The sequence below is a fragment of the Squalius cephalus genome (assembly GCF_949319135.1).
Source record: "Squalius cephalus genome assembly, chromosome: 3".
Classification (NCBI taxonomy): domain Eukaryota; kingdom Metazoa; phylum Chordata; class Actinopteri; order Cypriniformes; family Leuciscidae; genus Squalius; species Squalius cephalus.
Window position 1 is genome coordinate 25,600,476 of NC_137124.1, and position 27,661 is coordinate 25,628,136.

Below are 27,661 nucleotides of genomic sequence, written 5' to 3' on the forward strand. Positions count from 1 at the left end.
GTCCGTCCCTTATTGCTACTCAGAGCCAACTCCTCCGCCAGTGTATTCTGGTTTTCTGAATTTAACTCTTTATTTCTGTTTTCTGCAAACAAGTGTTTGTGATAAAATGTTCACAAAAGTAATAAAAGGTTTTGGTAAATACTCACCACTTTGAATTATATTTTTATATTTTGTCTTTATCTGCTGCCAAGAACATTTGGAGTTGGGGTTGCATCTAAAAATCAATGAATATTAATTTTTCTTAGTACCGGTACATGCACATTTTTATATATTATAAAAATAGGCTATAGGCTACACGTACAGTATAGGCTACACATACATAATTTTACATAAATATAGAACGTTTGTTTAACTTACACATTAACAATAAGCAATCTTTCTCCAACAGTCTTCTCTTGCTTTGGCAGCAGAGACCGTATTGTTTCGAGCTTGAAATACATATTTAAATTCATCGTAATTATGAATGATTATCTCTTGCTCCTCCGCGGAAAAATCGCGACCCGCGATTGGTTGTTCAGTGTCGACGTCACTCTTTTATGTGCACGCGCGCGTGGAGTAATCATAGCTTGAGGATCAAAGCCTGAGTTGACAGAGAAAGTTGATGAGCTGCATCATGGTACCAATAAAGCCTGATTGCATCGGTTTGGTTTTGTCAACTCAAAACTAATCCTGTAACCCCGAGTTTGTTCAGCTACCTTCATGGTACAGGCCCCTGGACACTTCAGAAACGGATTTAAAACATTGACAACAAAACGGTATGAATACAGTGCCCGTGTTTACATGTCATTATAAAGTAATTGCGATGCTGCATTAGTGCAGAACAGCAGTATGTTTGCCATTGATGCTGAGAGGATGCTAAGCATTAACGTTACCTCAAGCAGTTAAAACAATGTGACAAAAAAAATACACGCAAGTACAACCCAAATGTTTAATGTTACGATTGTTACCATCTATTTGCATTAGTTTGCTCATCTGTTTGCTTTTATGCATTCGATGTGCAGCGAAGTGGCATTTTTGAATCTAGTGACATGAGAAAGCTAACTGGCTCATTCTCTAATTTAGGGTACATTTCATGTCAGCAAAAAAGCACAAGAGCACTGTCCTTTCTCAGTGGAACATTAAGTGTCTCAATATAGTATATTAATTCAGTGTTATCTGTTATCTGCTGAGCTTAAACATTAACTGTTTTTACATTTTTTTAAATTAAAAAGATGTTTTTACTTCAGAGTTTGTCAACTATGTTACGGACAAACAGGGTGTTATAAAAACCATTCAATTCAGTCTTGCACTTGAAATTAAATGCAATTTAGAAGGCTCTTGAGTCTATTTCTGCCACACATACAATTGTTATTTAAAATGATTTTCATAATCAACCTTTTTTTAAAGATGAACATGCAATGCATTTATAACTGTCCTTATGGACAAGGATGTTTTTCATAATAAATCTCCATTAAAGTTATTTTTGATCATTAAAAAAGATGTTATAGTAAACTCCAACCTATGCAAATAAGTAGAATGCTTAAAAATGTCAGAAACATCAATATTGGCTATTTTAACTTAAAAAATCTAAGTGTAACCTAGGTGACAATGAAAATCACACGGTTGACACTAGTAACCTAGTTGACTGGACATATTGTTAAATAAACAACCAGTATATTGTATATTAATGTACAGACAAAACATGTGAGTATCTGGGAACATTAAAGGGATAGTTCACTTTGAAATTAATTTTTGGTATGTTTTAGCTTACCTCAAGGGCATCCAAGATGTAGGTGTCTTTGTTTCCGCAGTAGTTTCAATTTTGATATTTTTAGATCAAACTGTTCTTGTCTGTCAGTCATATAATGCAGGTCTATGGTCACTGTCTCAAAGAGCATGCACAGAGAAGTCCAAATTAAACAATTCCCCATCATAAGTACACATTCTTCTGGCTTCTGCCCTCAGATCACTTGGCCGTAGTTGTGTACAAGAGGTAAAAACGATATAAATACTGTTCGTTTTCTCACACAAACCGCTCGTTTCGTGTCTTAGGCCATCAATGCGTACTTACGATGGGGAATTGTTTAATTTGGACTTCTCTGTGCATGCTCTTTGAGATAGTGACCATAGACCTGCATTATATGACTGACAGACAAGAACGGTTTGACCTAAAAATATCAAAATTGAAACTACTGCGGAAACAAAGACACCTACATCTTGGATGCCCTTGAGGTAAGCTAAAACATACCAACATTTAATTTCAAAGTGAACTATCCCTTTAAATGGATAAACCTGTTTCGCCTCATGAACTCTACCTGCTGCTCTGAGGTGGATGGTTGTCTGGACTGTGCGGTGGTGTAATTACGTACGTACGTACGTACGTGTATATATATATATATATATATATATATATATATATATATATATATATATATATATATATATATATATATATATATATACACACTAGGGCTGAACGATATTCTGTTTTAACATCGACATCGCGATGTGCGCATGAGCGATAGTCACATCGCCGGAACATGCGATGTGAAGGGTAGCACCCATGGTGTATTAAGAGAACGGTAGCACACAGTAAACACGAGTTTGTTGTATGGCTTGTTGCTGGGGTGACGAAATGATGATTTCTACCAAAAAGAAAGTCAAAATATCTTGGCTATATAGTCGGCTATTTGGGACTATTTCGGCTACAAAAAGGAGGATGTTGACCAAAAAGAGGTAGCCTTTGCCTGGAGTGTTATACAGTTGTGGATGGTTGTCTTTTTAAAAAAGTAGGCTATTTTGTCTTTTATTTTTCATGTTCGCATTTATGAGGAAAAAACAGTGTTGCGTGACAGTTCTCCATTACGGACGCGAGCGCTCTGAAAGCGGCAAAAAGACTGCTTTAAAACTTTCACAGAGACCTCAAACAGTTAAGCACAAAGCCTTTTCTTTAAAACGAATTTCGTTTTGTATTAATTGTATCTTAATTTTAATTAGTGTTTCACAATTTCCTGGATTTATTAAAAGTTAATATAGCAGAGGCGCCAGCGCCTGACTGGAGCTTAAGCTATCATCCATGAACCGAAACTCAGCGTATAAGGTAGCCTACTCGCCTCACACACCTAAAAAAAATAAAAAAATAATATATATATATATAGAGAGAGAGAGAGAGAGAGAGAGAGAGAGAGAGAGAGAGAGAGAGAGAAATCTCTACTTTTAAACATAACCATTCAAAACAAAATAAAACTATGTAATCCGAAATGTGCATTTCTCTCCGGTGCGTTCACTACTGCGAAGATCGCGAGTTAGCCTATCGTCAACTTCATCTTTGCAGCCGACACAGAAAACACTTGTGCATTAATAAACAATTAAATGTTCATAATCATTACTTTTGCTGGTTCTTAGTGACAGCTTTTATGTGCCGTTTACATGAATCAGCACCAGAGAGAGAGAGAGAGAGAATAAGATTTTTGTTGACGTATTTTGAGGAATTATAGCCTAATAAACAAACATCTGTTAAGAGCGCCGCCGCCACGTTGGATTGAGTAGAACGTTCACCGAATTCTTACAGAAATATGTTCTAATTTTGGAATAAAATATTAAGTGACCTTTTTGTCACTTGTAATGAAGCTTGCTTATTAGTGACATTATTAATATCATGGAATGGTAATAATTGACTTTAGCCTGGATTGATGGCTCGCAATATCGCAATATATCGTTGGGAAAAAAATATCGCAATGTAATCTTTTCCCCAATATCGTGCAGCCCTAATACACACACACACATGTTCAGTCCATATAAATAACATAGAAACAATTCATGATCATGATATGCCATAGAGCACTGATGTAACTTAGTTGAAAGATAGTTGACCGTAACTTAGTTGACCATAACTTAGTTGACAATTTCCATATTTCTTCCCCATAACAGAAATGGTGGACCTAGACTAGCTAACCACATGTCATTTTTTTGAGCAGGTTAAAGGGGTCATGAACTGGATTGTTTTATTATTTTATAATGTTGCCTGGGGTGCCCTTATAATGTTAGTATGATTTTTACATAAAAAATTGTCATAATTTATAAATAAAAGCCATTTTTCCAAGCCTGATTTCTGCCTCAGATTTGAACGCTCCGTTTTAAGGGGCGTGTCTGCTGTGAGACTGCAGTGTAAACGCCCACTGCTGTGATTGGCTGACATGCTTGCAATGAAATAGCTAGTATTACATGAACTCTCTCGAAAACTTTTACTACGTTTTTACTATTACAGCTACCGAGATTAACAAATCGTGAAAAGTATCGTTTAAAGCATTATATTTAAATCTATTCCATCACATGAAAGGTTGCAGCATGATGAGCATTGAGCAGATGAAAGTAGGGATGCAACGATACCATTTTTTCAGAACCGATCCGATCCGATACCAAAAATTCTGAGTATCGGCCGATACCGATCCGTACCGATACCAGCGCAGTTTTTTTTTAATCAAGTAGAATTTCTATAACTTTGTGTTGAACTGATAATAAGAACTGAAAAAAAGAAAAACAACAACAAGAAAAAATATATGATCATAATCTGACATAAATGCTATTATAAACTAGATTAGTGGATAATTCAGTAAAATTTAGTCTAGAAAAATCACGAGTGCACAATAATTGTATAAAATCTGAAAATTTTGTGAAAAAAAAAAAAGTTTAGTGGGGAACAAATTATAGACAATAAGTGTAACACTAAATCTGGTAAAACTTAGCAATTAATAGTAATATAGCAAAAATAGCAATTATTTTATATCCTACTATAAAATTGAGACTTTTTTTAAATGTATAGCACAGCTGTTTAATGAGGTAGCAACATAATAGATAGGACAGAACAAGAACGGCTATTGATAATCTTTCATTGCGTCACTGTATTATGATATGAAAGGCTCCAATGCAGTGCGGCACAAAGCGCTTATGCGCATCCCGAGCGCAGAATGATGCGCTTGAAGCAACATGAGTCACAGCGCGCAGCGCGTCGAGTCCGCATTGAAAAGTTTAAAGCACAAAGAAAATACATAATGATGCGTAGTATATTATTCAGTATCTATCTATGCAATAGTCTATTCAGCATTTTCTTTTAACAGTTTTAAATTTCAGTTACTGTGCGCGTGAAGAACAAATAGTACCTGACTTACTCCAGTGTTGTGATCTAACAGACACCCGGTAGAAAGTAACATGATTAAGGCGGTCTTAACATAGAGGCATAGGTAGGCGGCTGCTTGGGGCCCCCTACCAGCGGTCGTAGTAGGGGGGCCCCCAACCAACCAACCAACCAAAAAAAAAAAAAAAAGCATCATGAACGCTTCAAAAGCATGGTAAATTGTATTAATATTCTTAAGAAATACGTTGAAACGTTGAAGTAGTAGTTAAAATGTCCAATGTCCATGGTTATCCGTCTCTACACACCCCCGACTTTCACAATGAAATGGACTAGTCCGTAACGGTGCGCGGCGCGAAAGATAAACACGCAGTGACAGGAAGACTGGGAAGTAACGTTACACAAACAGAGACGAAACAAGACGAGTCTAAACGCGAAAATGAAACGAAGTTACCCAAGCGGCTCAAATAAAAGAAAAAAGCGAAAAGACGCCAATAAGTATTTGGCAACACTGCCAAAGATGACAAACTTTTTTACGGCTACTGTTGGGGATACAGACAGGAACAACGTCCAAAGCGTTGAACATGCCGCTACAGCAGCAGCAGCAGCTAGCTGTGAAGTGCTAGGTGAGAATAATGTTAACACACTCACATGGATATACATGGATTTGCTTGGAGCCAAATGCAACTCTCACCTCTCTCCAGTTTGCCCCTCTTACGTTAACTTACCCCTTTACTATAAATACCGTTTTGGGGCTTAAATGTGACGTGACAGATCCCTAGCGGCACGTGAACCGAATCGATCATCTCTACTAGTTAATAGTGAATAAACACGAATGAACAATGTTGAAAATACAGTACAACTTACCGAAATGTATATTCCTCATACATAATATCGACCAATCAGTGTTTTTTAATCGCAGAAAGACGTCAATAAAACAGCTGGAGAACAATTATGTCACATAACTTTTAACGTTACCTTACCTCAGGAAAGCCTTTTAATGACCATAATATGTTATAGCATGTTAGTTGGCTAGAAAAAAGAGCTATAGAGTAATTTGCTAAATATGTGTAATATATTACATATTTAGTATTTTTTTTTTTTTTACTTATATTATTAAAATTGTTATTATAATAAAAACGCATTATGTTTAATTTTAGTTATTTTTAACCTTAAATAATACTACCAGCTGATAGGGCTGTTTGTATGTTTACAGCATTTATGTGAGTTTTTTTTTTCTTGAGAAAAATTAACGCCTATCTTGCGTACATATTTATCCAAATGAGTCAATATTGAATCAAATCACAAGAATTGAATAGAAATCGTGAAATTTGTGTCAAGCAATAATAAAAAAACGTAGCTTACCAGAAATTGTACCGTGTAAACATTGTAACATGTTTCTGTTTAGTTACTAAAATGTTTTGACATCACAATACTCTTATTGTGATGCAAGATTTTTGTGTGTTATCTGAAACCTTATTCTCTGTTGGGTGCCATCGTGACTATTAGTTTGTGTAGTGCTACACTTTGTGTGTTCTCTGCTTTCCATCTTCATTTTGGAGTAAAGAAATGTATGCAGGATTTAAAGGGAAAGTTTTTTTTTTTCCTCTCCAACATTTACTTCCCTGTAGATTAGCTTTACCTACCTACCTATCCACCATTCAGTCAGTAATTTTTTTTTCGTTCTCTTTTAAAGATCGAATGGGGGGGCCCCATACATACTTTCGCCTTGGGCCCCCAATTTGCTAAATCCGCCACTGGGTACAGCAATAAAGTCCAGCAAGATAAAGTTGTTTTATGCGAAACCATAGACCTTTATCTACAGATCAAGTATAATAATAGTAACATTGAATCATCTTGGAGAGAGTTTCATCGTGTTAACTGTCGTAACCGAACGCGACGCGCTGTTTGAGTGCTGAATGAAGAATGATTGACAGCCGCAGCTGAGGGAAACGTTTACGTGATCTTGAATTTAACGACTTAAATATTAATTTATATCTCACATTATACTATATAATGGCTTCAGAACACTTATAATATTGTGCACGAAAATGTATGGTGCTTTATAATGTTTGTGTGCCTTTTGTGGGGCTTAACAATACTGCCGTGCAAAGGCAAAAGACCGTAACTTCGTTTTTGGTCGAAAATGAGTTATTTATATTTTTGGCACATTCAAGACCTTCTTTATCATGTGGATAAGTATCTTGAATCAATTCCGTTTATTTTTCGAGAAAATAATGATTTGTCTTAACAGTAACTTCCAAAAGCCCATGAGAAACCAAGGCAGAACACCGTAACATCAGTTACCGCTCTTTGGCTTTGTTTTGGAACGCTCAAATTACGAGTTACGGTGCTCTGCCTTTGTTTAGCCGCGCGTCAATATGAAGTTACGGTGCCGGTGTTTAATCAAATAATGCTACCTACCAGGTTGTAAGGTTATCTGCCTTTGTTTTAATGTCCATTAAAATTAAAATTACGGTGTATCCTGTGTACTTTGTACAGCTGCCATCAGTCGCTCTAACTTCTGATGTCCTCAGAGCGGTCAGAACATTTAGTATGGTCTGCTCCATCGACAAACGTGCGATATCGATCGCGAAGGATTATGCAGAGTTGACAGAAAAACGTTACACATTGCCGTATCAGATGAATACATCCATGAATACAATTAAAGCTCGCAAACTAGCTGGCAGAGTGCCAAAACTTCGCCTTCAGCCCCGCCCTAAACGCGGTTGAGTCAACGCTGGACTAATAGGAGGTATTTTGTCATGTCAAATGTATTAATAATGCCATCAGAATGCAACCAAAGCACAGGATAGCAATAAGTAGATGGCTATAAATAATTGTAAATCATACAAAATAAATGCCATGATCACTAGATTTTATACAGGTGTGTACAATAATGATTTTGTTAATGGTGATCAGCAACTAAATATTGATAATGTGGAAGTTACTGCCTTTTGCCTTGGTATGACCTCTCACTTTTTGCTGACAATACAAAGGCAGAGTACAGTAACTTTAAAATAGTGGTCAAAAGTCAAGTTTGAGCTCAAGATTTTTTTATGTATATAATTTCCATTACTAAAACATCTATTTGCCAAATTTCCAGTGTCCTACCTATAATTAATTAAGCGGGACAACTAAAAATCTTTAAAGTCATTTTTCTCAGTTCCACACTCTAGCGACTTAAGGTCTTTTGCCTTTGTAGGGCAGAATAACACAGAATAGTGTACGCACAATATCGGATTTGGATCGGCCTTGTCTGACCGATACCCGATCCGCCAAAAATGGCAGTATCGGAGCCGATACCGATACTGAGTATCGGATCGGTGCATCCCTAGATGAAGACAGTCTGTTGATCGCGTGAATAAAGATCTTATCATTGCAACGCGATTTTTGCACTCTCACAAATGCTTACACCAAATCACAATGCAAACACGATGTGAGTACACGTTGTGTAGTGTAACAGTGTCATTATGTCATCACGAGTTTGGTAAGTGTCCAGATAAGCTCTCGCGGCTCGCGCTGTGCTGTTTGATTGACAGCTTGGGCGAAAGGGATCGTTCTTTGATCGCTTTCTGTAGGCTATATAATTTAATAACAGTTTAAAAAAAGATTATTTTCATAATACTACGAGAAATTATGTGAAGTTGATCGTTTAGTCACTGATGCATAAACAGTATTGAACGATTTTAAGAGAAATATCTGAACTTGAATAATTACACAGAAATCACTGATCGCAGATCAGGCATTAGAGTATGGTTACTTACATGTTGCTGGCAGATCCGTGTCGGGAAATTGTGATTGACTGATTTAATAAAGTTTAACCATGCCGGAATCCGAAGGAAGCTTATGCAGACTGTCTTCTTCCACAAACAGGCGCTGCACAATATTTAGTAAACAGCATGTTTATTGCTTGTAAGTAGCTCGATCCGGTAGCAATTATCATGTCGTCCTATGTTATTTAGCATGTCTGGGCGAATCGGTGGGCGGGGCTAAACAGGCCGTGTTGAAGTAGGCGTTGATCTTCTTTTGTGGAGGCGGTGTTTTATCCTCTTTGACGTCATAGTTCCCCACTTTGAAAAACGAGTCGTTTGCTGAGCCTGATGTCTATAAAAGCTTTTATTGGACTAACAAGGTAGTTTTCAGTTCTGAAACTTACAGGATATTATTATAGTATGATGATCTCTTATATGTCAAAAGCTCAAGGAAACTTTGATTTCTCAGTTCATCACCCCTTTAATGTAAGAATTCAACACAAAATTTCATTATAATAAATGAAACTTTTTAGCCATGACAATGTACATAACATAGTTGATGGTTAATAATACGGCTGTTGACAATATGCTTTTCTACATCAAATATTGCAAAAACTGAGAGGAGATTTAAAATGGTGTGTTTGAAATTGCCTCCACAGAGGAAAATGACATCACATGGTGCTGGTCACATGGTCTTGGGACAAACCATTTTTGAGTTGCTGGCGGGAGGTTTTGTTTGTAACATAGTTGACCAACATTTTGTGGACACGAATAAATTAAAGCTCCAGTATGTGACTTTGGTATTTGACCACAAGAGGGCGCAGTTTCCAACAATAACAAAGGCGAAGCTTGATGACGCTATGAAGGAGGTGACGATGGGAGATGTCGTTTTTAATGCGTTTTCACCATCTAGCGATATATCTACATGGAATTAATGAATCATGATCACGGATGAGGTAATTTATTCGTTTTTGTATTACCTGTATGTCTGATCATATTATTTTATGTCATCATAATTAATGAACTGCAAGGAACGTGAAATGTTATGCTATATTATCCCGTTACAACATACAGCTATTTGTCAAATGATTTGTTTGGTTAATGTTGTGCAGTTTTACGTTTTTATGGTTAATGCCGTGTTGTTTAACGTGTTCAAACCAATATCTAAAAGTAAATTTGAACGAACATTTGCAAGTAATGACTAAATATATTTTTTAACATCATATCCGATTGTATTTAATTGTACTGCCATAATCTCGGTCACCACACGTGATAAAAAGCCTTACCAAAGTACAAAGAGCAATATAACTTTGTTTATAAGTGCTATTATTGACAGTTGCATGTCTTACCTGTCTCAATACACTCGCGAGAGAGTCTCTGTCAAGTCCAAGATTGTCGCGCAGCTCTCTCCATCTCGAAAACGCCTGCCGATATTTATCCGGGTTTTATTCCTCCGTTTGTCACACAGTCCGCGACTCCGCGTGTATCCGAATATGGACGCTTTTGTTTTGTTGGCACTTCAATACTCGCCAAAGAGTTCGTGATCCATAACAGCTATAACCATACAGTCTATGGCTATAACGCTTTAACCACCACTTCCGCATTTGACCATGCGATATTCCGGTGTGGTGGGTCATATTTTTTATTTTATTCTTTTTTTTATTCTTTGTCAGACGTCTTTATTGTTTATTGTGATAAGAAAAAAAAAAAAAAAAAAAGAAAAAAAAATCCGGTGTGGTGGAATATCCTATCACATGGTCCACACCGGAAAAAAGGATAGAGCGGACATTGCGTCACTGAGGCGCGACATTTCTTTTCCGGGACGGCCAGTTATTTAAAATCGGAATTTCTCTGAAATAAAAAATCTTTGGAGACTTTTGAGATATTGTAAGTACACAACTGGAGGAAATATATCACACTGTGCAAGTTATTTTTGGAAATTTTATTACAAAATTCCTACATATTGGAGCTTTAATATATTTTAAGTATTTAAATAAATAACTTATATTTGAAACTATTATTTTCCTTTAATATTAAGACTTTTGTAAAAGATTGCAAAAAGAATTGATTTGTTTTAATGATTTTAATGGATGTTTTTGGACCCTCAACTTTCTCACATTGAAATCGGACATGGACAAAACTGTACATTTAGGGCCATAATGACACATTTTAAGCAAAATGAAGAATATATTGCACATATTGTCTGTGTGATGTTATTTCATGAAGCAAGTTTACACATAAAATGCAATTTGTTTGAAGAAATTTGATTGTATAAGTATATTTAACATCAGTGGACATGCAGTGTACCCTAAATTATCGTCATGCATTAGCTAATAATGCACTAGGAAACATACTGTAAATGATCAATGTATAATTATTAATATTTTGTATATTTAAAATGAAGGCTACTATTCATTTTTATGGTACAATGCTGTTTTTTCCCCAAATGTTTGTTATATAGAGTTCAGCACTTTTGAATGTGTTGTTTGTTTTCAATCAGTATCCATTTTACAAACTATTGGTTGATTAATTGGTTATCGGTCAGTGTGGTCCAACCTAGTTATTGTTATCGGTACAATTGTTATCGGTCGACCTCTAGCGGCAGCACCTGTATTTACTTGTACTTTTACTTTCAACACTTAAATGGATAGTTCACCCAAAAATGAAAATTAGCCCATGATTTACTCACCCAAGTCATCCTATAGGCGTATATGACATTCTTCTTTCAGACGAATACAATCGGAGTCGGGAGGGGTAGGTCGACTTGCGTATGGCCATCTTTTGATGGTCTTCCAAAAAAATGTACCCATTGACTCCCATTATAAGGCTTGGAAGAGCCAGAACATTTTTTAATATAACTCCGATTGTATTCATCTGAATACACCCTGATGGCTTCAGGGTAAATCATGGGCTAATTTTCATTTTTGGGTGAACTATCCCTTTAAGTATGTTTAATGTATATAAAAAATGTGTTTCATACTTAGTACAACTTTATCACAGGCTACTTTAAAACTTTTACTATTATAAACGGTGACTTAACTTCTACCAAAGTAATTTTCTGGTAAGATATTACTCAAGTCTGGCTTTCAGGTACTTTATCTACCACTGAGTCTTGTAGAGAGTAGAGAGTTCACTATATTTACATTTACATTTACATTTAGTCATTTAGCAGACGCTTTTATCCAAAGCGACTTACAAAGTAGGACTAGATTAAGTGAGACATCATGAAGAGGCAAAAAACAAGAAGCAGCGCAAGAAGTGCTCAAGATACAACGTTCAGGCATTATTCAGAGTAGCATAAGCCCGATAAGTGAGGGTTAGAGGGAAAGGGGAGGTGTTTTTTTTTATTTTTATTTATTTTTTTTTTTATGAGGTTAAGTGCTCCCGGAAGAGATGGGTTTTCAGATGTTTTTTGAAGGTTGTCAGGGATTCTGCATTCCGGATGAGGGTGGGGAGAGCGTTCCACCAGCATGGAACTGTGAATGAGAATGTTCTGGAAAGTGATTTTGTGGCTTTCTGGGATGGAACCACGAGACGTCGCTCGTTGGCCGATCGTAGGCTTCTGGCAGGGATGTAGACTCGTAGGAGTGAGTGAAAGTAGGAGGGAGCTGAGCCTGTGATAGATCTGTAAGCAAGCGTCAATGCCTTGAACTTGATGCGAGCAGCGAGAGGTAGCCAGTGCAGTGAGCTGAACAGAGGAGTGACGTGGGCCCTCTTTGGCTCGTTGAAGACAAGACGGGCTGCAGCATTTTGGATCATCTGTAGAGGTTTAGTTGCACATGCTGGAAGTCCGGCCAGAAGAGCATTACAGTAGTCAAGCCTAGAAATGACCAGGGCCTGGACGAGAAGTTGTGTTGCATGCTCAGTTAGGAAAGGCCTGATCTTCCTGATGTTGTGCAGTGCAAACCTGCATGATCGAGCTGTCTTTGAAATGTGATCTGTGAAGGTCAGCTGGTCATCAAACGTTACTCCAAGATTTCTCACCGACTTTGATGGGGTGATTGATGATGACTCTAGCTGGATAGTGAAGTTGTGCTGTAGAGACGGATTGGCAGGGAGGACGAGAAGCTCAGTCTTTGCCAAGTTGAGCTGCAGGTGATGTTCCTTCATCCACGTCGAGATGTCTGCCAGGCAGCTTGAGATCCGTGCAGCTACTGTGGGATCATCTGGTTGAAACGAGAGGAAGAGCTGTGTGTCATCAGCATAGCAGTGGTAGGAGAAGCCGTGTGCTTGTATGATGTGTCCCAGTGATGTGGTGTAGATGGAGAAGAGGAGGGGACCAAGAACTGAACCCTGGGGAACCCCTGTGGTCAGTTGATGTGCTCTGGATACCTCGCCTCTCCATGCGACCTTGAAGGACCTACCTGTGAGATAGGACTCAAACCAGTGGAGTGAAGTTCCTGTGATGCCCAGTGCTGAGAGGCTGGACAGAAGGATTTGATGATTCACAGTGTCGAAGGCAGCAGACAGATCCAGGAGGATGAGGACTGAGGATTTGGAAGCAGCTTTTGCGATCCGTAGGGCTTCTGTGACTGACAGTAGTGCAGTCTCAGTAGAATGCCCTTTCTTGAAGCCGGATTGGTTGACATCCAGCTGGTTGTTGAGAGACAGAAAGGATGTTACTTGGTTGAAAACAGCTCTTTCAAGTGTCTTCGCAATGAATGGTAGGAGAGAGATAGGTCTGTAATGTTCTACAAATGATGTGTTTAGCGTTGGTTTTTTAAGCAGTGGAGTAACCCGAGCCTGCTTGAATGCTGTAGGGAAAATGCCAGTATGGAGGGATGAGTTAATGATGTGTGTGAGTGCTGGTAGAAGTGTGGGAGAGATGGCTTGTAGAAGGTGTGAGGGGATGGGGTCTAGAGGGCAGGTGGTAGGGTGACTGGAGAGGAGAAGTGTAGATACTTCTTCCTCGGTTAGTGGAGAAAAGGAGGGCAGAGGGATGTTGGCTGTGGAAGGGGTCGGTCTGGGTTCCTGTGTGTGTGGAGCTGAGAACTGACTGCTGATAGATGTTGTTTTGTTGGTGAAGAAGATCGCAAAATCGTCAGCAGTTAAGGAGGCGGCGGGTGGTGGTGGAGGTGGACAGAGGAGAGAGTTGAATGTCTTGAAGAGTAATCGTGTGTTGGAGGAGTTGTTGATCTTGTTGTGGAAGTATGAAGATTTTGCAGCATGAACATCAACAGAAAAGGAAGAGAGGAGAGATTGATACGTACTCAGGTCAGATGCGTCTTTTGATTTGTGCCATTTCCTCTCCGCTGCCCTGAGTTCGCTCCGGTGTTCCCTAAGAACCTCAGATAACCAGGGGTTAGAGGGAGTGGCGCGTGCTGGCCTGGAGGAGAGAGGGCAGATAATGTCTAGAGAAGAGGTTAGAGTGGAACATAGGGTATCCGTTGCGGTATTCACATCCAGAGATGAGAATTGTGAGGGTGGGGGAAGAGAAGATGAGACGGCAGAGGAAAGATGGGAGGGGGAAAGTGAGCGCAGGTTTCGCCTGAAAGTGACTGGTGGTGGGGTTGGTGGTGCAGGGGTAGAGAGTTGTAGACTGAAGGTAATGAGGAAATGATCTGAGACATGGAGAGGTCTCACCAAGATGTTGTCTGTGGTGCAGTTGCGTGTGTAAACCAGGTCCAGTTGGTTGCCTGATTTGTGAGTACCTGTGGTGATGAGTTGTGTGAGATCGAAAGAGGCTAGGAGAGAGATGAAGTCTGCTGCATACGGCTTGTCGAGATGGATGTTGAAGTCACCAAAGACTAGAAGTGGGGTGCCGTCCTCAGGGAAGGAGGACAGCAGCACATCCAGCTCATCCACAAAAGTACCCAGCTGACCTGGGGGACGATAAATGACTACAATATGGATCTTAATGGGAGTTGTGAGTGTAATAGCATGATATTCAAATGAGTTGTTGTTGCATATAGAAGAGAGCGCAGAGTATTTGTAATTGTTAGAAACGAGGAGCCCTGTACCCCCGCCTCTCCCAGACTGGCGAGGGGAATGAGAGAAGGAGAAATTGCTAGAGAGAGCAGCGGGGGTTGCTGAGTCTTCTGGACGAATCCAGGTCTCAGTCAGGCCTAAGATATTTAGAGTAGAATGAGATGCAAAGGCTGGAATGAAGTCAGCTTTATTGACTGCTGACTGGCAATTCCATAGACCCACGGAAAGAGAGAGAGGAGTGTGTGGGGATGAGAGAATGGGACGCAGATTGGCAGTATTGCGCTGCCTTTTGAGCGTGATGAAAGGGCGTTGCCGAGTGATAACAGTAATGTGTTGAAAGCACATGTTGTTTAAGGTGAACAATAAGATAAAAGAGTGAAGGAAAAGGGAAAAGGAGATACTTAAGTGCCTTTCTGGTGTCCTTGCTCGGTGGAGTCGCGCAGGTAGAGTCGATGGTCTTTACCCGAGTCGGTCTTCACACGATGAGGCTGAACACGAGAGCTGAACGCTTCCGCTGACGCTTCCGCGACAGCGCGCAAATTACACAGATATACAGATAATGCTTTCGCCGCTTGAGTGAGTACAGCTGTTTCGGTCGGGCAATTAAGTCTCGATTAAAATACAGCACTGAAATAACAGGAGAACAGAGTATTCTAGAAAAAACCACTTGCGCGCTCTTGTTGTGTCTCTTGCGTGCTGCTCGCTGGTCCTTGTACTGTATTATAGTGAAATAATCGGGAGTTATATATACCTGGTCAGAATACACATTACTTTGGAATGACCGACAAAGGAGAAAGATGGTGTTTTATAACAGAATACTGTAATTATGGCATCTACCGGCAGGGAAACTGATCCATGCTAATTAGACAAATCTTGACCCCTTGTAATGATAGCCATTGCTCTCAGTCTCTAGCACTACTTCTTTTGGGTCTAGACCTGCTAAATGGCAGTGACATCTTACAGTAGAGTACATTAGATGGATCACAGAACAGTTATGCTCCTGAACTCTAAATCTCTAGGTCTCTGTGGGTGACTATGACAGAGATAGAGATAGAGATGGGATAAAGACAAGTGTGCACACTTCAAAAAATGCTTTTCTTACTTAGTATTTTTGTCTGGTTATCCAGTCCAAACATCTTAAAATTCTTAAATCAAGATGCATTTACTAGATAGGTAAAATTAGATAAGATATTATGTCTTGTTTTGCCGGGGGATTTCATCAAAATTAAGTGAGTTTTTGCTTAAAACAAGCAAAATTATCTGTCCATGGTGTAAGAAAAATAATCTTATTTCAAACAGAAACAAGATTATTTTTCTTACCCCGCATGGACAGATAATTTTGCTTGTTTTAAGCAAAAACTCACTTAATTTTGATTTATTTCCCCAGAAAACAAGACATAATAGGCTATCTTATGGCATTTTACTACTTTAGTAAATGCATCTTGATTTAAGAATTCTTTTGAAATTTGGACTGGAAACAAGACAAAAATATTAAGTAAGAAAAGCATTTTTTTGCAGTGCAGGGTATTTAGAGCTCACGAATGTCATTATTTATAAGTCCTGTACCTTTTTTGCTTCAAATAAGTTTACATTAAGCGTCTATATTTCCTTCTGTCGACGTCTAGTGTAATATTCCCCAGTGCTATTATGACAATACATGAGAAAGATATCTCAAATATAATATAAAGTATTTGTCAAATACACTTCCCATTAGCTTTACTATTTATTTGTCTTTTCTTTACTGTTTTTTTTTTTTTTTTACACACAAACGAGAGGAATGAAGCTCATGCATATGGTGCGTGTTTGTATGCAGGAGCTTTTCCCAGGAAAAAAATTAACCACACATCACTTAATGTGACCATGCTTCATATCAGGGCCTTTTGGGTGCGAGCAAATCTTGTTTTTTTTATGTGCATGTACATGTGTTATTAGAGCTTTTGTAATTGGGGTTTTCACATGTACTGTATGATGTTGTATCTTAGCAGATCACACTTATTAATTGAATCTTGAGAACTTGGGTAACATGGTAATGCAGGGGTTGCACGGGTGACTGTGGTGCATTTGACTTCAGCCTTTGAGCATCGTTTTGCCTTTTGTGTGTCATGCGGGCATAATTATCCATATCAGAGCAGCCAACTCCATGATGTGATCATTATACAGCTCAGCTCATTATCAAAGACTCACACTATCTTTGCTATTTACTGGGTTAGTGTTGGTAAGGCTAAAATAATGCAGTTTTTAAATGAAACACTGAATATTCTGTGACACATAGAAGCTGGATACATGTGACACACCAAACACTTATGATCTCTCTCTCTCTCTCTCTCTCTCTCTCTCTCTCTCTCTCTCTCTCTCTCTCTCTCTCTCTCTCTCTCTCTCTCACACCTCTTTACGGGTTTAATGAACATTACTAGGTTCATGTGTAAGTCACAATCAATTTGCCAGACTACTGACATAGTCGCACACACACAAACACATCATTGTGTACATAACCCTAGCCTTTGTCGACCGCGGCCAGCCCACTGTTTAGTGTTGTTTTCCAGTGTAAGTAGTTTGAGTGACTTTTGGCTGTACTGTGGCTTCTCTGGTGTTTTAAGCTGTAGGAGGTTCTTGTGGAGCTGGTCATCACAGTGGGAGAGGCGCCCGCTCTCTTTTATTTGTTCTCACTTACTCCGAGACTACAGAGGACTACACTTAAAAAAAGAGATTTGGATTCAAACACAGCCAATGAGAGTCACTCTTATGGTGTTAGTGAAGCAGCTATTTTTAAGTTTTTGTGAAATCAAAGGACAGCTGTCCCGTGTGTGTGTGTGTGTGTGTGTGTGTGTGTGGGTGTGGGTGTGGGTATTCCAGGCATGGAAATATACTTCTGTTCAAAAATACCTTTATTTTATGTGTCTATGTTTTTTTTTTTTTTTTTAATGCCCAATGCACTTATTATTGGTGAATATTGGATATATATAATGGTCCATGCTCCTTTTCAATGTGTTTTTTTTTTTTAACATAACATTTGCCATCATTATAATGCCCCCATAAAGTAAATATTTAAGAACACAAATTAACACTAATGTTTAAAAGTTAGGGGTTGGTAAGATATTTCGTTTTTTTTTTGTTTTGTTTTTAATAAATCCCTTTTAATCCTTTAATTTTTTTATTCTATTATTATTATTATTATTATTATTATTAAGTAAAAAAAAAACTACAATAGAACAAAGCAGGTTTATTAGGCTGCTGTCACTTTTAAGAGCGAATGCACTGATCTGATATACAGTAGCCTACTGATAAAGCGCTTCCTTTCTCAACCATTTACGTTCACTTAAAGTTGCAGTCGGCAAGTCTGGCAGATTGAGGGGACTTAGCCAAAATGTTGAATGTTTACAACTCTCATGCCCCTCCCCCACTACCAGCGGGCACCCTTCCATCGAGTTTGTGCTCGTCGTCAGTGCATGTGCACCAGATTTTCTGTGAACTCGCGCGTCTCTTCAGCATCGATCAACACCATGAACTCTGAGGTAGGCTCAGGCTGCCCTGACTAATCCACCCATAGACAGCAATAACCGAGGAATTGGAAGCTTGTTAGTAGATTTTCTCTCCGCCATCACGCTTCGTACAATCCAACACACCTGTGAACTTCAGGCGTGTGCATGTGATATTGTAACGTGCGCGGGGGAGGGGGGATCTGTGGCTTGTGCACGAACTGTGATTGACACTCAGATCTCACACAGCCCTGCGCTGATTGGACCAGAAGAACCGGGAGCGGTGGATTTTTGCAAAACAAATAACAGGCTCCAGGTGGAGGTAGAAGCGCGTTTTTTTTTTTATAAAACCGACTGATGTTGTTGTTGGAGCATAGTGTCGGTTTCAGTGAATATGATCAACAAAATCTTGCCGACTGCAGCTTTAAGACATAAACGACTGTGTTTATAAAGATACTCGCAAAGACGGGCATTTTGACATATAAGTGTGTGTATTTGACTGTTCAAGCCCAGTAAGGCGCTAAAAAAACTCTAGTTGCTAAGTTCAGTACTCGTGCTGTATGAGCAGCGGCTTTATTGCGCAGGTCTGTGCGCTCAAAAACAGTCTCAGACAGTGTGTGCATGTGCTAAAATGAGTCCTCTTTCATTGCTTACTGCGCTTGAACGGTTTAAAATCACTTATTTTTAAACAGCAAGGCTTAAAAGCCCATTCAAACATTAAGCTTTGAGACACAGAACGGCAATGTTATGTGAGTGTAACCGCGATATATACACGGTAGTCCAAAATTTGTCTACGGGTATATTGCCCACTCCTAATTGAAATTGCGATGAACAACAATTTGCTTATTTAGAAACATATTGATGTAGGCCTAAAAGATAACAGTGAAACACTTTGCTATGTATGAAATACAAAGAGCTTTAGACTTTATATGCAAACCCCCCAAAAAACTATATAGAAACCTAAACAAACAGCACACGCAGAGACTAAGTTTGTGAGGACTGTGGAGCAGCATCACTGTGAATAGAGTTGCTGCATGCATGTAAATAAAGCGTCTAGCTTCACTCTGAAATACGCATTTCATTGAAGTGCAGCCTTTGCGATTTCACAAAACTATATTATGATGGTTTTAATATATCATGCAGCCTTAGAAAATTTTTTTTTTTTAAAGAAATCAAGTACTTGAATTTAAGCAAGGGATCATGACAGCCCTAAAGAACACTGTTTAATGTAATCTTTAGGTGAGTCCAAATGTTCTGATGCCTAAATTCACTTTAAGTATTTCAAATGATTTGTTTTTAAGTTCTTTTTTGACAAAAATAATACAGACTTTGTATGCTTGCCATTTATTTGTTATTGGCCATAAAATGAAAGTAGTTATGAGCTCAATGATAGAATATGTGGAAATGTTAACATACTACTTTGCAGTAATATTCTTGAGTTTTCCACAAAAGCAGTATGTAACCATCCACACCTCTGTGGAACTGAGAATTAATAGAAAGATTGAGTTTTATTCTGTGTTCTGAATGCATTCCCCATCTGTGAAATGCTAAGAAAATTAATTCTAATGCCTTCCGATTTGAGGCAGTCATATTCTTTATTATAGCCATCAAGAAGCAATGAGCTATTGCAAATATTTTATTGGAAAATTTAATGAAGCTGTGTTTCCCTGAAATTGTTGCAAAAACGGCTCTTCAGTTGATCACACTGGAAGAGCATTAGCACCATTTCTAAGTGTATTTGAGTTTTTTCTTAAATGTTTTTGCTGGACATCCTTTAGCAAATGGTCCATAGAGGCAGACTATAAAAATGAGCAATCGCTAGCGTGCGTGTATGAATATGTGTATTTAACGACTTAAATGATACTGCTTTCACTGCCATTCATCAGCATTTTCCATTATTTATTTGACCACATTTCAAGTTCTGCCAATAAATTACTCCGAAACAATCTGATATGTTGCTGTTTTCTCATTAAAAGGCAGGTCACTCTTCTGTTTTGCAGCTGGTACGTTGTTTCAGACCATGGTGCATAAACAACAAAAATTGAATCATTTTTGATTCGCACACATCGCAAAAACAATCATTCTTAATGTCTTTAAATAATACACTTGAAACAAACAAACCATTAAAAATCCTCCATCTAGCGAAAACACGGCTCATATGATGTCTTATCATTTTTCCTCTTTCACCAAATAAAGCAATCAGTCTGTCTGTTGCTGGCACAGTTATGTACTAACAATTAATTATCATGCCATCCTATTTCCCAGCACGGGATTGTGATTAGAATAATGATGTTTGTTGTTTGAATGAGGACATCAGCTCAATGTCTCTATAGACTGTGGCTGCTCTTCCTGCTGTGCTACAACAGTGCCATCTAGAGCATATGGCCTTCAGGACCCAAAATGGCTGTGTTTGTGATATTAATTTGTTTTTCATACAGAATGTGCATTTATCTCCTGTCATTATACAGTACAACTGTTGAAAAGAGTTCAATTAGGTTAGAATATTGAGATATTCTTTCCATTCACTTAATCCATGTTTTTGTTGGACCATATTTAATGTCATCTCAGCTCATCCATTTTTAGATTCATTGTATTGGAGGTTTGTATGGATATGTTAACAGGGCTTCCAACTCTCACGCATTGAACTTGACACTTTTCACACGCTCTCACGCCACACATCCATTTTCTCACGCACAGAAAAATTGCGGAGCAAAGAGGTACTTTTAATATTAAACTAATTCTCAGCTCTTAGATTCCGTCAATTTTATTACGAAATTCAGACAAACATACATTTGGCGCTTGTAAATGTGACGTGACAGATCGCTGAGCGCCTCAGTTCAAGTGCACGTGAACCGATCATCTGTTACTTTTTTATTTAAAGATGCAGTACAACTTACCGAAAGTATACATAATATCGACCAATTAGTGTTTTTCAGCCACGGAAAGAGGTCAATGTAACAGCAGGAGAACACATAACGTTACATTTAGCTCAGGAAAGACATTTAATGACCATAGCATGTTAATTGAATAGAAAAAATAGCTAGAGAGGAGATTTTGCTGAGCACTATATTACATATTTATTATATTTTTACTTATGTCATTAAATAATTGTTATTATATTATAATTATATTATATTATGTTATTATAACTGCATTATATTTAATTTAATTTGTTATTTTCAACCTTTAATAATACCAGCAGATTGGGCCATCTATGTTTACAGCATTAGGTGAGATTATTTTTTTAAATAAATAAAATGTAAAATAAACATGTATCCAAATTAGTCAATATTGAATCAAAATCGGAATCAAATCACAAGAATGGAATTGAAATCTTGAAATTTTTGTCAAGCAATAATAAAAACTGTATCCTACCAGTCATTGTACAATGTTGTACAAATGTTTTGACAATCACAATTACACTTATTGTGATGCAATATTTGTTTTTACATAATCCCCCCCTCCCCCCCTCCCCCCCCCCCCCCCGCCAAAAAAAAATAAATCTCACTCCAAGCTAAACTCAAAAGTTGGCAGCCCTGTGTTAAAAGGAATGATGCTTTATTGGTATAAAAAAGGAGGTATATACTACCTAGAGAAAGCTACCGTATCTGTTTGCATTCCCATTTATCTCAATGGCAATTTTTCAGTTAGTCCAGGGCCTGTGACCTGGAGGTTGTCGTTTTTGCTCATTGGTGCTCAGTTTCAGGAACATTTGTAATGTGAAAGATTACTTGTCATAGGCAGCAGATGGGAAAAATACTTCCATTAACTTGCAAATTGTGTGTTGCTTAAAAAAAAAAGAGAAAATGTCGGAATGCATACTTTCGATCGGCCATCACTGGAGAAAGATGCTCATAATACAACACAATCTTACGGCAATTCAAAACGTTTTTAGATTTTTGGCAAATTGGTGTCTAATTCGTATGAATTCATATAATCTCATTCATACGTTTTCTGACAAACTGCTTCCCCACCCCAGTGACTGTTTTCTAAAAATTTTACGTTTTCGTATCACCTTGTACAAATTCATATGAAATCGCCACCTTGTAAAATAGTTTTTTCTGTGAGATCAGGTTGTCATAATGGTATATTTGCAGCATTTACCAGCAGAGGCTACCAGACACATGTAGCCAGTTAAAAAAAAATCACTTTAATGAGAATATAACTAAGTGGTTTCTTAAGATGCTTACTATATTTATTGTCCTCTGAGACTGATCCCCACAATTTAGATGATTTGCAGTGTCACTGTCCTTGTAAGGACATGTGATGTGAATTACTATAACTATATACTATTTTTATTTGATTTTCTTCTTTTGTATTAATTTGTAACACTCGGTAAAACTTTATTTTAAGGTGACGTAGTGGCACGTTACTACATGTAGGCTACTTACTATAGCAATAACAGTAAATTATGCATAATTACAAGTAACTAACCCAAATTAATTGTAGTTAATTAATATTACTCACTTATTTGAGTAAGTACAATGTAACTACGTCACCTTCAAATAAAGTTTAACCTAACACTAACCCTATTATATTTAATATACCAAGTACACCTCATCTTATACATAATTCCAGTGTGTGTTCAGTTGAATGCCACATTGGAAAATTTTGATCAAATAGCTTCACCCAGTGGTAATCTGTAGGTATTACACTTGAGTGTATAGGCAGTTTTTTTTTTGTTATTGTTGTGAAGATGTATGCATAGTTTTGCATTCGGTCTTTACAGCCTCAAACTGTTTTAAGAGAACGGACTGACACACTGAGTACACTAAATGTAACGTCCATTTAATGTTTGGTGTATTGTAATTGTTACTAATTGTAGGCACTGTCTTACATAAATAGTGTACAATATATACTTCTAGAGTTACAGTGTATGTGCTTGCACTGAAACTTGTCTTTTATTAATAATTAATTTCCTTTGATAACTTTTTTTTCTCTAAAGCTCCAGTGTGTTGTTTGGCACAAATAATGTCAAATCAAAGTCAGTTCCTCCCACACACACTACATGAATTTTTAAACGTGTTTGTAATCTAGTTGTGTTGTTAGCAGTCAATGCGCTTTTTACAGTCCATTTAACATGAGTTTAGATGTTTTTAAGCTTTAAAGGGTCATGAAACCCTTTTTTTTTTTTTTTTTTTTTTTTTAGATGTGAACAGATACAGGCTGCACATCACTGAAAACACTAAAAGCACTCATTAAAAAGTGACTTTTTTTTTAGCAATTTCGTTCTTCCGGGTTGAAGTCGAAGCAACGTCACGGAAATTGAGGTAGAAGCGTGCTTTCGGAGTGTGTGACTGGCTGCCCGCATGATTCTACGTCAGCGGTTTCTCTGCATTTTTCATGATAATGAACTATTTTAACCCAATCACTGCGCTGTATTACGCATGAAATCGCATTACAGTGGAGAATTCAAACAACATGCGGAGCTAGCATGAGAACGGTTTCTGCGCAGAACGCCGCGATGAGTCTAACAACGCTCGCAATGTTGATCATATGCTCCTCCAGAGCCGCAACAACACCAGCGAGCCATCGTCTACCTCTCTGTTTGACCCAGTGTCTTTTAAAGTACCATGCTCTGGTTCAGGTGTAAAGCCACGCCCTCCAGCAATCAGCCTGTAACTCAGGGACAAACACACAAGCACTCACTGCACAACCACTCATTGAACCGTCACACCCTGGATCACAAAACCAGTCACAAGTCGCACGGCTAAATTTGTGGCAATGGCCAACAATACATTGTATGGGTCAAAGTTATCGATTTTTCTTTTATGCCAAAAATCATTAGGATATTAAGTAAAGATCATGTTCCATGAAGATATTTTGTAAATTTCCTACCGTAAATATAGAAAACATTTATTTAGGTGAATGCAGCACAATTGCGAACATAAATGGACAACTTTAAAGGCGATTTTCTCAATGTTTAGCTTTATCAAAAGCTTATTTATTCTAAATCTGACTGGTTTTGTGGTCCAGGGTCACATATAGATCATATACAGACCAGAGCAAGGCAAGCGCGTTTCAAGTTTTTATAGACATATTTCATATACTCTAGAGAAGTGGTCCCCAACCGCATTCCTGGAGGCCCCCCAACACTGCATATTTTGCATTAGTAGTGACTCAAAAATCTGAAATGGGTGTGAGACGTAGGAGACATGCAAAATGTGCAGTGTTGGGGGGCCTCCAGGAACGTGGTTTGGAACCACATGCTCTAGAGCTCTAAACATGAACAATGGACAAAAAGTAACTATGTCCTCATGACACTTTAATTGTGTAGTTTAACAACAAACTGAATACTGAGTTCAAAATAAAGACAATACTGGAAGTAATGACATAATATGACTTAAGTACATGCAGGTTGCCTTCCAGAAATGCATTTGAGTGAATCTGTGGGAAAAGACTCATTTAACTTGGATAGATGAAATAAAACTACGTCTTAATACGTTGTGTAACAACTAGCTCGGCTCAGGTGTGTATGGGGCAAAAGCACAACCCAATAGCATCAGTCCTGTGTACAGCAATAAACCCCACAATCGGATGTTATCAAAAGAGGCAGACAAATCCACTAATCCTGAAGCCCTCTGTGAAAATGCTTAAATGCTGACCTTAGGGAGACTGATTGCCAGCGTTTGCATTTCAAATCTCCCTTCTCATGTGGCCAGTCAATTACCAGAGATGGAAAGTGATCTCAAACTAATGAGAGACTGAGAGGTTTTCCAAGCCCCCACACTTCAAACAAAGTGCACAGGGATGGTAGGATTATTCATGTTTTAATTGGCAAGAGATTAATTAAAACTGTTTTTCACCAGGAAGAATGTTTTTGTTTCCTATGCGTGTTTTAGGCCCACTGGGTGCATTTACTGTATACAGCATGAAACAATTCAATAACCCAACCCTGAATTCCCAGTTCAACAGCAAGCAAGGGAGTGTTGTAATATTTTTGGTCTTGATTAGGTACTAATTCCTTGCACACCACCAGTCAGAATTTTGGACACACCTACTCATTGTTTATTACTAATTTAGTCATTTTAGAATAAAGATAAATCAAAATGGTCTTATTTGAGCTTTTTTTTAAGAGCAGTATGAATACTGCATTGTACACGTTGGACATTTTCTCAACCAATCATATTGCAGAAGTGACTATTTATATTTGTCTACAAAGTAATCAAGGGTTTAAAACTTAACCTGATTTTGTTTTTTAATCAAAATCAAAAAAACAAAAGTGAGCTTACTAAACTGTCTGACTGTATGTTTTACACACAAATCAAAACTTTTGTGAAATTATTTACTTGGCTGTTCACAGTGAGGGACAAAATAGATTTGATTTGATTAGTATTGTATTGAGTAGATTGTTTGGTAATTACAGCTGTAAATTATAGTTGGCCATTGAGAGTAAGTAATGCATAGCATCAAAGTATTTGAATAAAAGTGTCTGCCAAATATGTAAATGTTAAAAGAATGAGGCAGAGGTTTTCATATAACAACTTAATTTATGATATGTACAGGTCAATCAAGTTGTTTTCTTTAACAACTTTTATTTTAGATTATTCAAGAACATTATTCAACATAAAATAGCTAAAACAAGCTCTTCGAAGCTGCATGAGCTGGTTGAATTAATATTTATAATTACTGAACACTATTTCACCTGAAGAACTATGATGTTCGATTATTCACACAGTTTACATGCTATGGCCATTGTGAAATGAATTCAAATGGCTGCTTCCAAGACTATTGACAAGAGTAACATGAGAGAATGGAGAGTGAGTTTATTACGGGTCTTTAGGTTTATATTTACTCTGTGAAAAAGTTAAAGCCTGTACTTTATCATTACTGTTTAAAGGAAGAAAGTGTGGCGGCTGTGTACCTGATAGTCTTATATTTCACCAAATAAAACATTGATGCAGCCTCTAAAGGTGCCATCCTTCTTACGAGCCAATTCTCAGACAATAGCACTTTGCGGGTAATTTGTTTCAGCCAAGATTTATGGCATTGTAAATATTTAAAATCAAATTTGGCAAAAAGACAGAGATGAATGTCATACCCTAGGGGTGCTGCGGAAGCCTCTCTCTTTTTTTCCCCCTCCCTCCCATTCAGCATCACAGCTTCCGATCCGGTTCAGTGTGCTACTCTTTTTGTTGCCTCTAGGTGGCAGCACAGCCTTAGCACTGATTTAATTAGGTTTTTTTTTTTTTTTGCTGGCATGTTCAGACAGTGTGTCATGGGATGACAGAACAGGGAAGACATCCAAACATACCCACTGTGTGTGTTTATGTGTGGCCACCACACTCCAGTGCAGCCTCTCTCTGGCTCTGTGTTTGTTGGTGTTTGTGTTGGAAGATGCATTGGGAGAATTTAGAAAACAAGGCAGTCAAAAGGGGATTTGGGCCATTGATTCCAGCCTTTCTGGAATGCAGACACAGGGATGCGTTACCTGAAATACAAGAAAACCAAGAAAAAATATATGTCTGTATTTAGTATGTGCAGAGCTTTGTGTCTGTAGAGAGCTACAGCTAGAGTAAAGGTAAAGAAGCCAAAACCACAATCGGATATCATTGTAAGTGACGTAACACTGCAAGAATGGTAATATCAAGACCAGACACATGGCTTCCTGGAAGCTAGATGTTTGAAAATCTGATGTGTTTGATGTATGGCCACAGAAATGCTTCCTCATCTATCTCAGGCCAATAGTAAATGTTGAATTTTGGGGCTTGCCCCCTGGCCTGCTGTGATGGATGGCCTCCGTTAAGATGGAGGATAATGGTAGTGTATGAGTAATGTGCATCAGAGTGCACTGTAAGCCTGTGCAGTTTCTGCTCACCCCTTTATGGTGACCAACACACACACCAACACGTCACTAGAGACTAAAGTAAAACAACTCCTTTATGTTATAAGTCAGTGTAATGCTGTCTGCCTGTGTGTGTTGTGTATTCCCTAAATGAAAGTTGTGTGTGTTTTTAGTGGTGAAGAATGCACCCCTCTTTGGTAAAGTCTTCCTTCAATATTTAATGTGTCATAACAGGTTTCTTACTTCTAGGTGAGACTTCTTATGTGGTGAAACATTCATAATTAAAATTTACTTTTTTCTTCTAATGTATTTTTTTTTTTTTTTTTTGCGGTTATAATTGATTGTTTTAAAGGGATAGTCCACTCTTCCGTTAAACACAAAATAAGATATTTTGAAGAATGTACATGAAAATACATTTTGAAATACATTGGACCCCTTTGACTTTCATTGTTAGGACAAAAAAAAAAAAAAAAAAAAAAAACACTGAAATTAAGTTTCAGAAAAAGTTCACAGAAGGAAAATAAAACCTTGTACAGTTTTGGAATTAATGTTTGAAAATAAGAGACACACACACACACTATCATCGAGCATTTTGGTCTCTTTATAA

The 27,661-nt window shown here is 37.9% G+C and overlaps 1 long non-coding RNA gene across 1 annotated transcript in view; it reads left to right on the forward strand.

Moving 5' to 3' along the window:
* The first annotated feature begins 712 nt into the window (after window positions 1–712).
* Window positions 713–27,661, forward strand: part of LOC307156341 — a 153,531-nt gene continuing 126,582 nt past the window's right edge. Inside the window, exon 1 of the long non-coding RNA XR_013820692.1 lies at window positions 713–755. This is a non-coding gene — a long non-coding RNA (uncharacterized lncRNA). The remainder of the gene's footprint in view (window positions 756–27,661) is intronic.